Below are 13,062 nucleotides of genomic sequence, written 5' to 3'. Positions count from 1 at the left end.
AATTAATATTAATTTAACAAAAAAACGAATCCTAACACTCATTACTTATACCCAAACATTTTATTGTTAGTTATGTTATAACAATTTTTAAAACTAAATATGTATTGTACATATGTAAATATACATTTCATCTCTGTTTTAGTCCCAAATGTAGCTTAAATAGACTTTGCTAATTTTGGTCTTAAACTTTTTCTTTTTCTTTTTTACAAAACTTTAATGTGTAGGGACAACAGAATTTTAGAACATCATTTTTTGCTGTGAAGAGAATCTGGAAGGTATCCACATTCTGTTTACAGAGCTTATAGAACATGTTCTAACTGATTCCAAATTTGATTTTGAGCACAAATCAGTCTTTCATAATTTATTGTAGGCACTAAAAGTTTCCAATAATTTATTTTATTTTTTGACATATATAAAGTGAAACTGGTCTTTCACTTTCAAACAAGACAGGTCATCAGGACCAGATTTACTCCCTATCCTTAGACAACTGGAAAAATATTCTAATATAGGAAACAACCACTTTTATACACTGAAACGCATATGGTGTGATAGTGGCAGGAGTCTGATGGTCTTTCTGAGCTGAAGAAACATCTGATAATTCAAGGAAGTGACTGTGGCTAGAAACTTCAGGTTACAACACTGAGTGGGAGAGGGCTGCCCAGAGAGGGAAAAGTGCACAGAGATTAGAGAGTCTCCCATGGGAAGGATGAAGAAATAGAAAAAGACTTCAGGGATTGGCAGAGGGCATTCACTGTGTTTAGATAAGCACCTACGAGTGAGGGAGCCCACTGAGACAGCCAGTGAGCTGCCAGAAAGAAGCAGCAGGGCCACCTCCAGAGCTCACGCCAGGCTGGAAAGAGCTCTTGTTCCCAATAGATGCAGAAGACTCAAGATACAAGATCACAGGAAGAGTACTTAGAGGGGTATTACCTTAATAGCCAGGAAAAAACTTCGACCAGGGGAAAGCTCAACAGGATTTACAAAAATAGAAAACTATCAGGGCTAAACAATGTAAAATTCACATCTGGCAACTGATCAAAAATTATAGATATACAAAGTGGGAAAATATAATCCATCATGAAGAGAAAAAGAAAACCAATCAATAGATACAGCTCACAAAATGGCAGTGATTGTAGAATTGGTAGGAAAAGGACATTAAAACAGTTATTATAGCTATATTCCATATGGTCAAAATCTGAATAATGTAATTACTTTTGGCAATAATACTGCTCATTGAGTTTTATGTCTTAAATATATAGAAATAAAAGGCATGCTTATTTGTTCTTTTATAGAAAATTTCAGAGACTGTAGCACCTGTATGATTCAATTATTCTTTTTCCTCTTATTAAGAATAAAAGGCATTGGGTAGATTAGGAAGTTAGTAAACTATATATGACTGCTGAATTAAAAAGAAAAATTCTATTATTGCTTGGACTTATTTCTCTACATATTTTACTGATTTATGGAATGACCAAGTCAAAGTCCATTGAAATCTTTGAAGAAAATTTAAAAACATGAATTGTTCGAAACAACTATCCATGTTAGTTAAGAGTCAAGGTGTGAGTTGAAGAGAAAGAAAACAGATCTACTGCCATTCTTAGCAGATAGGAGATGTACTCACGGTCATACTATGTTAATAAAAATGATGGCATATCGTAAAGTACAGCCAGGTCAAATGAGCCTTGAAGTATGATGCATGTTTAAGCAATAAATTATACCTATTCCAGATATCTAGGGTATAACTCGTCTTCTTCCCTGGATCACAAAACAGTCTCTTCCCTAGATGGTCAAATTACTCAAATATCGTACTACCCTGGAATTGAGACCCAGCCTAGCTTCTTCAGTTAAAACAAAAAGACAAAATGGTGGGGTGGTGGATAGCATTGAGGGGAGGGTGGACTATGCTGTTCAACATTTTTTAAATCATATCCAAGACATCAGTGAGTAGTAAAGAAAAAATAAAAATGCAGAGAGAGATGTAAAGAAGTTGGTTTATCAGCTTCTGATATCACTGTGACTGAAATACCTAGCAAACACAGTTGAGTGGACTAAAGGGTTACTTGGGCTCACAGTTTTAGAGGTTCTGTATGCAGCCAGCTGGCTCTAAGTCAGGAACAGGGGTGGCAGGGCATCTGGCAGAGAAAAGCCAGTCTCAGTGATGGCAGCAGGAAGCAGAGCAAGAGAAGGGCACTAGGGGGATATATATATATATATATATATATATATATATATATATATATATATATATATATATATCCTCAAACCATATCCAGTGACCCCACCAGCACCCATGTCTCACCCCTGAGCTTTGCTGCATTCGGGATCCAGGCTTTCAACACATGAGCCTGTAGAGGGACAGTCCAGACACTAAATGGGACAGAAGTGGTGGGGGTTATTACCATCCACTTGTCGTCACTTCTGTCCCCTCTTCCCCTGATTTCATGAGCTTGCTCCAAGTCACTCTTTACCTCCAATAAGCTGTTCATCCGTAAATGTCACTTTCATCATGCTACTCAGAGAGCTTTAAAGGTCTTCTGTCACCTTGAAGCCAGCAGGGAGAGTTTGTGTTTCTTATAATTAAGACCTGAATCCTAGGAAGACTCACCTATCAAGCTAAGTGCCAATCCCGACTTTACTATTTACTGGCTGTGTGGCCACAGGCAGTAAAGAGTAAAGTAAAAACCAGGCCCAACTGTCTTCTCTGTAAAATGGGGGTTGGGGGAGTAATGCTTTCTGCGTCGTGGGTTTTGGTTAAGGATGGAATGAGATGACTTATGTAGGACATCTGGCATTGTCTGTGCTTCCTAGATGAGGGCAATTTTTATCTATTCAAATATACTTGCCAATCTTCAACAGGACCTTTCCCCTTCCTAGTAGGGCTACATCTTAGTCACACACCTTCTTCCCATTTCTGCCGTTCTCATACTTCTGCTTTTCTAAAATATCCGCTGTCCACTTCTTCAACATGTTCTTTAAGGTTCACCACAAGTCCTGCTGCAGTTATTAAACATTCCTACCATCTCTATAACTTTGTAGTAATTCTTTTTTTGAGACTCACAAAGGATTGTAATTTGTAGTTAAACAACTTCTACATACTTATTTTTAATAAAAGTTTTAACTTATTCATATTTTTTTGTTTGCTCCCCAACAATAATTTGAAGTCTTTTGTGCCAGGTAATTAGGATTTTTTACAGATGACTTTTTGTTCTCTATGGTAGATATTATATTGCTAAACTCAGATAATCATTAAAGACTTACTTATTAAATGTAAAACAAACAAAAAACAGATGAGCTTATATGGTAAGAGATTTACTTGATGGTTTTAAAGAGGTCAAGGATATACCAAGGAAGAGAATCAAGGAGTGGAAATAGAGCACATTTGGCTTTTCTCTTCTGCTTCTGAAGCTTAACAATGACATATAATAATTTTTTCTCTTATAGTATTTAGGTTTTTAACTTTCAGCTTTACTCTGCTTACCAAAGATGCAAGGTCCAGCCGTCCCTCATTGCCTGGCTCTAGGAATATATTTAAAAGTATTGATTATTAAGCAGTCAGCTAACAATAAATACATAAATAAACTTTAGCCTCTGAATTGATATGTAAGGTAAAAAATTAGCCTTTGGAATCTAAAAAAAAAAAAAAATCAGTCGATGATGAGAAATACCAACATGGCGTAAGGAACTTATAGTGGAAAAGGATTTAAAATGAGCTTTTCTAAACAAAGACACCCAGGGCTGGGGGTGTAGCCCTATGGTGGAGCATCTGCTTAGCATGCAATAGGCACTGTGTTCAGAGCCTGCTGAAGAGGAAGGAAAGAAAAGGATGAAGGAAGGAAGGAAGGAAGAGATGGAGGGAGGGGAGAGACCATAGCAAATCAAGAAAACCACGATGTTTATTTATTATAACATATATAATTATGAACCTTGTGTTAGAGAAAACTATTTCTAAATCAATCAGATTATAATATATGTCTGAGGCGAGGTTATATTAAAGTAAGATAATTCTGCACTGATTTTTTCAACTGTCTTCAGAAAAAAATACTTCTTCTAATCTCCAAGAAATAATGTATGCCATGGAAGTAACAAAAGAGCAGGGTATTCACTAATCTATGTTGTTGGAAAATGTTCCCCATGAGACTTGTTCCATTTTGAGGTTGACCAATTGCATTCTGATCTCTAATTTCATTCCCTGAATGGGTTTGACCAATGGGGTAGGGATTGGAGCCTCTTTAAACATATGGTCAGTCAACCCCTATGCAAGATTTAGAAGTCTGTATATATTCATATAAGATAAAAGCCCTCTTCTTATAAATTTGTTTTTTATGTGTCAACACTCAAACTTAGCTCACCTGTGCAAAACAAAAACAAAAACAAATTGATATATTCAACTTCAGAGCACTAGTACAGCCCAGAACACAGAGACTCATCAGAAAATGGCCAACTTGGAGGACAGTCTTCACCTATCAAACATTTCCCTCTCTTGCATCCTAGATCTTCTAAATACAATCCAGCCCTATTTAACGAGATCCTTTGTACATAGTTTTCCCCAAATTACAACTGTTCCTTTCTTCCTACTTGGCTCTACCAAAGTTGAAGGTCTGACTTTGTTCTTTGGGTCACAGAGGATGCTTTCTCTCTGCCAGAAACATCCTTTTCCTCCTCCTGGCCTAATTTATTTATACCTGCCAACTCCATTAAACTCTCTTTGATATATATATTTCCAGCCTCACATACTTCTGAACTAGATACTCCTTGAAAACTTTCTTGCTACTACATATGCACATTTTTTTGTGTGTGTGTGTGTGCAGGTCTGGGGATGGAACCCAGGGGCATTTGACCTCTGAGCTACACCCCCTGCCCTATTTTTTATTCTTTTTTTTTTTTTTTTTTGGAAACCAGGTCTCACTGGGTTGCAGAGGGCCTCACTAAGTACCTGAGGCTGTCCGCGAACTACGATCTTCCAGGTCTCATCCTCCCGAATGCTGGGATTACAAACGTGCACCACCACGCCCGGCATATGCACATTTTAAAAAATGATTTATTTATTGCTCTGTTAATTGAAATGTTCTTTAAATGAAACTTACCCCTTTTCATCTTTAAATTCTTAGCACCTAGCCAGGTATGCTGGTGCATACCAGGTATGCTGGAGGCTGAAGCAGGAAGATCACAGGTTTGAGGCCAGTATGTGGTAACTTAGCAAGACCTTGTTCCAAAATAAAATAGGACTAGGGGTATAACTCAGAGGTAAAACACTACTGGATTCAATTCCTAGTACCACACATACATACACTAAAATAATCCTAGACACTTGCATTGTACCCAAAATTTTCAATATATTTTTTGTGAAAACACACTTTGTTAATTTGTTATCATAGGAGACAATAGACTTCTCCTCCCGGCAAGGACTTTTGCATATATTTGAATTAAATTTTCCACTGGAGCTTAGCCTTTATGACATTTGCATAAATTGTTCTGAATATGGGGAGATTCTTGAGTAAGCAAGTGGCTATATTTCCCAGTAAATATATTTAAAATGCATATTTTATATGACACATATAGCACTTTCTGTCCACCAGGAACTATTCTAAGTGCTTTATAAATATTAACTTGAGTTATCCTTTTATCAGACCTATGAGAGAAGTGATATCACTATCCCCATTTAGGGCTGAGGAAATGGAGATTTAGAAAAGTCATGAACTTGGCCATGATCACTCAGATGGTAAGGGAAGAACAAGGACTTGAGTCTAGGCAAGTTGGCTTGAATCCCAAACCTTCCCTTCAAGCCTAATGGCTTTGCCAGTAAGCCTTCTCCATAAAGTGAATGGGCATATTTGTACACAAGAGCCTTGATATATAAGTTGTTTCCTCCCTTGCTCTTTTGTCTAGCCTTTTAAATAAATGTCTTTTAAACTTTATATTTAAGACAAGAATTTTATTGAATTGCCTTCCTCTAAGGAGCCTAGCCTATTTTAAAAAAAAGAAAAAAAAAACAAAAACAAAAGCAAAAGCTCAATAATCCTCACCAAATCCATTGAGGAATATACATGTTAAGAAAAAAGGAAGTATTTTAAAATGGGTATTAGCTAAATTCTCACCCCCTCAGGACAAGACTAAATAATGATTTCATTCTGCTCTGCGATTGCAAAGAAATGTTCTTTTAAGTCGTGGAAAGGATGCAAAAGGATCTAAGGGCTCTCTATGAAAATCTTCTATTTTCATTGTTTTTGAAGTTCAAATCCTAGGACAATTAGCTGCAGCTGACCTTAACTCTACTTTGCTTATGGAAACATATGCTAACATAAAAATAAAAAGACCAATGAATTAGCCTCTCTCTTCAGCTCAACACTTTAAATTGCAGCTGGAAGAAACCACCTATAGACGAGTCAGCCCCCAACACTCTTCTTCACAGTCTTCTTTGCCAAAAGCAGTAGGTGCCTTTGCTATCATTGTAATTGAGTCATAAAGAAGAAGAACAGTAAAAGGTGAAGCTGCCAGGACTAATTGAAAACTGTGTAATAAAAGGAACGTCATCAATTCAATTATTAGGTCCTTAAGGGGATCAATAGGGGTCAAAGAAAAGATGTTTTACATTATTGAGAAAATTGATGAGGAAGATTACTCAGGAGATTAACTTGGAAAATTGTATCTTTAGCAGGAAAATATGTAAGAAATAAATTTTATGCCCAACTAAGCCCTTAACTTGTATGTTAGGAAATAAGGAAATTCCTATTACATCGATTTATCAGCTGTAAACCCTCACAGGAAGTATTCAATAAAGTCCATTAGAAATGAGAAAGATAGTGCCAGGTGGAAGTCTGAAGGGCAGCAGACACAGCCAGCACAGGTAACTACTGGAAGTGTGACCTCTGGTCTTTCTGGATAGCTGCTCTCTGTCCTGGCAGAACTTCTTCACAGCTATGCACTCAACAGTACTCAGCTGAATGCCATAGAGAACCCTTCTTTTGCAAATATCTAGAATTCTTGTTGTCTCTCTGCTCTCTCCTGAGAATTCTAACTGCCTAGGTCTCCTCCGCTTAGGGAGTCGGCTGGCTGCATTTGGCTTCTCCCTCTCTGCCCCTCCCTGAAATTTCTCAGTGCAGCAAACCAGAACAATCATAAGGCTTGTCTTATTTATTTCCTGTTTCTCAATGGCCATTTAATCTCCTGAGGAGTCTTTCTGGTCCATTTGCTAAACATGTCACATCATATGCAAACATTGCTTAAAAATGGGTTATAAACATAAATATAAAACTTAAATTATAAAACTATGAGAAAAGCTGAAAAATATTTGATATCTAGGATTAAGAAATATAACCACAAGCCAGGTGTAGTGGCGCACACTTGTAATCCCAGCATTCAGGAGGCTGAGACAGGAGGATCACGGTTCATGGCCAGCCTCGGCTACTTAGTGAGGATTTTTGCAATTCAGTAAGACCCTGTTTAAAAATAAAGAATAAAAAATGGGACTGGGGATGTAGCTCAGAGGTAGAATGTTCCTGGATTCCATCCCCAGCATCACAAAAAAGAAAGAAATATAACTCTAAACCCCAAATTTCTAAAACTAAAATTATTGAGGTAGACTTTATTATAATGAAAAACTTTTTCCTTTTTTTTTTTTTTTTTTGGTGGTACTGGGGTTTCTGGAAACCCTTCTACCTCTGGGCTACACTCCCAGACCTATTTTCTATTTTTATTTGGAAACTGGGTCTCTTAAATCAGCACGGCTGGCTTCGAACATGTGTGATCCTCCTGTCTCCACCTTCCAAGCACTGGGATTGCCAGCGTGTGCCACCACGCCCAGCTATAATGAAAAACTTTGTGTGTGTGTATGTGGAACCAGGATTGAACCCAATGGCATTAAAGCACCAAGCCACACCCTCAGCCATTTTTTACTTTTGTTTTGAAACAGGGTCTTCTTGCTAGATTGCTAAGGGTCTCACTATGTAGCTGAGGCTGGTCTTGAACCTGTGACCTTCCCGTCTCAGCCTCCCAAGTACTGAGATTAAAGAGACGTGCAGCACCATATCAGGATACTCTTTATTATTATTATTATTATTATTATTATTATTATTTCTATCTTAAGTTGTCTTTATTTTTTATTTGTATACTATAATTATGTATTAAAGTGGGATTCATTTTGATATATTCTTCCATGAGCATAACATAATTTGGCCAATTTCATTCCCCAGTACATTCCCTTTCCCCTTCCCTCCTCCCATTCTTCCAGTTTACTAGTCTCCCTTCTATTTTCATATGATTTCTTGAAGAACTTATTTTTTTAATAACTCTCTTAAAAATATCAAAAGGTAAGCTACAGACATGGAGGAAGTGTTTTCAAATTATATACATGAAAAGGAACTTGTATCCATAATATCGGAAAATTATCTGATTGTTATCATAACATCTGATAGGAAACTTGTATCCATAATGTAGGATAACTTTCATTTTATAGTTTAGTGCAACAAAACAACTTAATTAAAGCAGAGGCAAAAGATTTGAACACTTAGTCAAAGAAAATATATAGATTACTAATATAAATATGAAAGGATATCCAATAGTGTTAGTTGTTACTATAAAAATTAAATTACAGTGAGGGCCACTACCCATCCACTAGAATGGCTACAATAAAAAAGCCTGACAAAGATGAGTTTTGGCAAAGAGCTTGGGAAGCTGGTACCATGGTGCACTGCTGATGGGAGTGTAAAATGCACTGCTACCTTCTAAAACAGTGTAGCACTTTCTTAGAATATTAAATGTAAATCTGCCATATATTTCACCATTTCACTCCAAATTATCCACATATCCAAGAGAACTGAGGACTCTGCTCACATTACTGGATGGAATGCTTATAGGATCATTATTTTAACTGTCAAAAATTGAGAACAATCCAAATGTTCGCCAAGCGGTGAATATATCAGCAAAATGTGTATATCCATACAATCCCATACTGTTCTGAAATAAGAGGATGACGTACTGAAACGTGCTACAGCACAGATGAGCCTCAAAAGCTCTGTGCTGACCTCAAGTCATCCTCTAGAGGCTACAGATTGCATAATTCCATTTAACTGCAACTTCCAATAACAGTAAATCTATGAAAGCACTGCTCAAATCAGAGGTTTCCTGGGACTGGAGTTTGGAACAAGAAATTTGAAATTTGGAAACAAACACATTTGAGGGATATGTGGGAAGTTCTAAAATTAGATTTAGTTAATCAGGACACAGTTCCATAAATGTACTAAAATCATGTAGTTGTCACAAAGTGGGAATTTATAGCATGTAAATTTGTAACTCAAGAGGGCTACAGGCTGAATAGGAGAGAGACATACACTATTGGATTTTTTTTCCCTAGAAAACAGAACTTTAAGTAAGCAAAACAATTTACAAGATAGATTGCTAGTCTTCAGAAATTTCACTTATATATTTATGCTAAATTATTCAGAGAGCTATCCCAATCCTATAATATAGAGAGAATATTTTAGTTCATTTCAAAAGATGAAGAAACTTAAATAAAATGTTTTTTCAAAACTCATGGGAAATCAAATTAAAAGAGAATTTTGATTTTTCTCATAATGGCCACTCTTTGGTGTTTAAGTTCCCTTCCAAAATCCTCCCAAAAGGATTACAATATCAAATATCTACTTGGAGACCTGTCATACAAGAGAGTTTGGTATTCCCAAAAGAAAAAATGTTCACCTTTGCAAACCACAGAGAGACCAAACATAGCCACTAGCTTCTTTCCATAACATGAAGCTAATTTGTAGATAGACGCCTGTAAAATCCTGACTTCCATGATTTCAAATACATTCAATATTCACTACACAATATTGGGTTATTTATTTACTTATTCATTTTTGTAGTACTGAGGATGGAACCCAGGGGCATTCTACCTCTGAGCTACACCCCCAGCCCTATTTTTTATTCTTAATTTTGAAACAGAGTCTCACTGAGTTGCAAAGAGCCTCACTAAGTAGCTGAGGCTGTATGTGAACTGTGATCCTTCTGTCTCAGGCTCCCAAATGCTGGAATTAAAAGTGTGTGCCACCATGCCAGCTCAGTATTGTTTTAAAAATGTTGGCTGACATAATCTACATCTTAGACTCCTGCTTATTAGGACAATACAAGTCCCCGTAAGGACAGGTTTTGCCATATTTACCATTATATCCCTAGAGCCCATGACTGTGCCTTACAATATAAGCACTCACTAATAATTTTGAATTAAATGTATAATTTTATAGCATATGTAAATCACCTGAATGATTTCTCAGCATCTCTATTCCATAAGAATTCTTTATTTTTCTGCTGTTTTGAAGAGATGAATATTTTTTCTAGTTTTTATATGTTACATATAAACAAAATGTGTGTAGGTAAGTTAGGGTTAGGTGACAAAATCAGTAATTTTACTGTTGTGACTAGAAATTACTCTGAAATTTGCCACATGGTGTAAAGTGAGCTTTGTTTATAACCCAGTTTTTTAAATTGGAAAACAACCTCGTGACATTTCAACATCTTATTTAAAATATAAATTATCAGAAGGTTTAAGTCAGAAGACGTTCTACTTTGAACTGTGGGGTGATATCAGTAGTCAAAGAAATAACCAAAATGGGGCCCGGGAGTGGTCTCAGAATTACTAAAGAATAATAGTTGCTTTGGGTACTGACAGAGAAAAAAAAGATCGTAAGTAAAAACAAGAACAAAAGTTTAGAAATTGGAAGATGCAAATTCAAATCTAGCCCATATTTGCTGTGTTCTCCTCATTCCACAACTTCACTTTGTCTTCCTAAAACAGGAGGGTTGATTCCTGCCACACACATGAGAAGGCCATCAGGAAGCTCCAACAGGACTAGGATGGTGGACACAAAGTGGGGAACTGAGGCGATGAACAAAAGTGAAAGGATGGTATGAAGTTGCTGGGAAATTGCTTATCCATGTTTATTAATCTCAGAGAATTAACTTCGATAATTCTTTAATAATAAAAATAGCTGGTTTGTTTGATTTTTTCATGCCGTCAATTTTCTAAACCGCTGTCATTACTCAATGTGGCAAAGCTTATGCCTTGGGTACTAGACACTTACTTTGTTAGTAAAGCGCAGAGCTGTCTGCTTGTAGCAGATTTAACTCATGTGCAGTTCTGTGTCATGTAATGATGTTTTGGTCACTGGCAAACTGTATTTGACAGTGGTCTCCTAAGATAATGGAGGTGACAATTAGACGTTGCCTAGTGACATTGTGGCTGCTGTAACTTTGCAGTGTGACAAATTACTCAAGTGTATGGTGATGCTGGTGTAAACAAACCTACCTCCCTGCCAGTCGTATAAACAATAACACATATGATTATGTATGCTATATGTGATAATGGTAATAAATAACCATATTGCTGGTTTATGTATTTGAGAGTGTGCTCATTCTGTTTATAAAAGGAAGCTTACTATAAAACAGTGCGCTGTGTTATGCTGGTAGCAGCCTCAAGCATTTTGTGTCTCCATCTCTGTTTTGTTATTGTTTGTTTTAGTTTATGTTTTGTTTGGTTTTTGTACTAGAGGTTGAACTCAGGGACATTCTACCTCCAAGTTACACTCTCAGCCCTTTATATTTTTTATGTTGAAACAGTGACTCACTAAGTTGCTGAGCATCTTGCTTCGTGGCTGAGGCGAGTCTCAAACCTGTGATTCTTCTGTCTCTGCCTCCCAATATTTCTGTCTACTGATTGCATCAGTTTCTCTTGCCCTTCATTTACTCTTGTATTGTTTTGCACATGATGGCCCAATGAGCCGTAAGCTCTACCATGTACATATACCATTAGCCTAAGTATGTTCTGGTCAACACTGAGTTTGTGTTAATCTCACTCTATGGTCTCACACAATACCAAAATTACCTAAAGACACATTTCTGAGAACATGTCCCCAACATTATGCCACATATGGCTGAACTTATTTGACAAAATGCTTTCAGGCATCTTAAATTATCATTTAGAAAATAAATTTAAAAATGAATGCCAACACCTACAAGTTATTTATGTCTTTGGGTCTTTTGCTGTTGTTGTTTGTCTAAAATGTAACATGTGTGACTATTCTAAATATATATATATATATTTTTTGGCAGTGCTGGGGATTGAACCCAGGAGCATTCTACCTCAGAGCTATACCCCCAGACCTATTTTTTATTCTTTATTTTGGAACAGGGTCTCACTGTTGCAGAAGCTGGCTGTGAACCTGTGATACTCTTGTCTCAGCCTCCCTAGTATTAGGATTACAAGCCTGCGCTGCCGTGCCTGGCTTTGTGTCATTCTTTCAAGTTGGAGGTAATTAATACAGTTTTTCCATTCTTGAACATCATTAGAAATTTAGTGTGAGGGGCTGGGCGTAGCATGTATGAGACCCTGGGTTCAAATCCCAGTGCTGAGAAAGAAAAGAAAAGGAAGAAAGGAAAGATGGAAAGGAGGGGTTAGGGAGGAAGGAAAGAGGAAAGGAAGGAATCTGAAGTGAGAAAATTTTATCCAATAAAAAACGCATGTGTGCACGCCTTTGCAATTCTGCCTGCAATATAAGCAAATTCACAAACTTTGCACAGCCTAAAAAATTGATCTATATTCCACAGATTGCAGGTTAAGAGCCTCAGTTTTAAGTTTAGTTAAAAGTACATAATTAAATGCCTTAGAATAAATTAAGCCTTCTCTTTTATTGTTTGAGCAACAGTTTACACTTGCAAATTTGCAGCTTTTCTTTGACTGTAATGTTCTATCCAAGAAACAAACACAAAGTCATTATTCAATGTGAGATAGCATTTGTAAACAGTAATGATATGAAGAATTAATTAAATGTAACTACAAATTTTAAGTTATTTAACATTACCTCAAAGTTCTTCTCATGAATAGATGCTGCAGGGTAAGATTAGAGGGGATTGGAGGGCATGCTGTAGGGTGGGGATGACTTTGGAAATTAGCAATCTGTTGCTTCCAGATAGTCTACATAATTCATATAAATTGTCTGAAATTTTAGAAATTAAGTCTGATCAGTCCATTTATGAATGTATCTCAGTAACCATTTAGTAGCCCTCTTTGCTAAT

The sequence above is a fragment of the Muscardinus avellanarius genome, assembly GCF_963383645.1.
Source record: "Muscardinus avellanarius genome assembly, chromosome: 8".
In the NCBI taxonomy this organism is placed as follows: Eukaryota; Metazoa; Chordata; class Mammalia; order Rodentia; family Gliridae; genus Muscardinus; species Muscardinus avellanarius.
Note: the sequence above shows the minus strand (reverse complement) of the source record.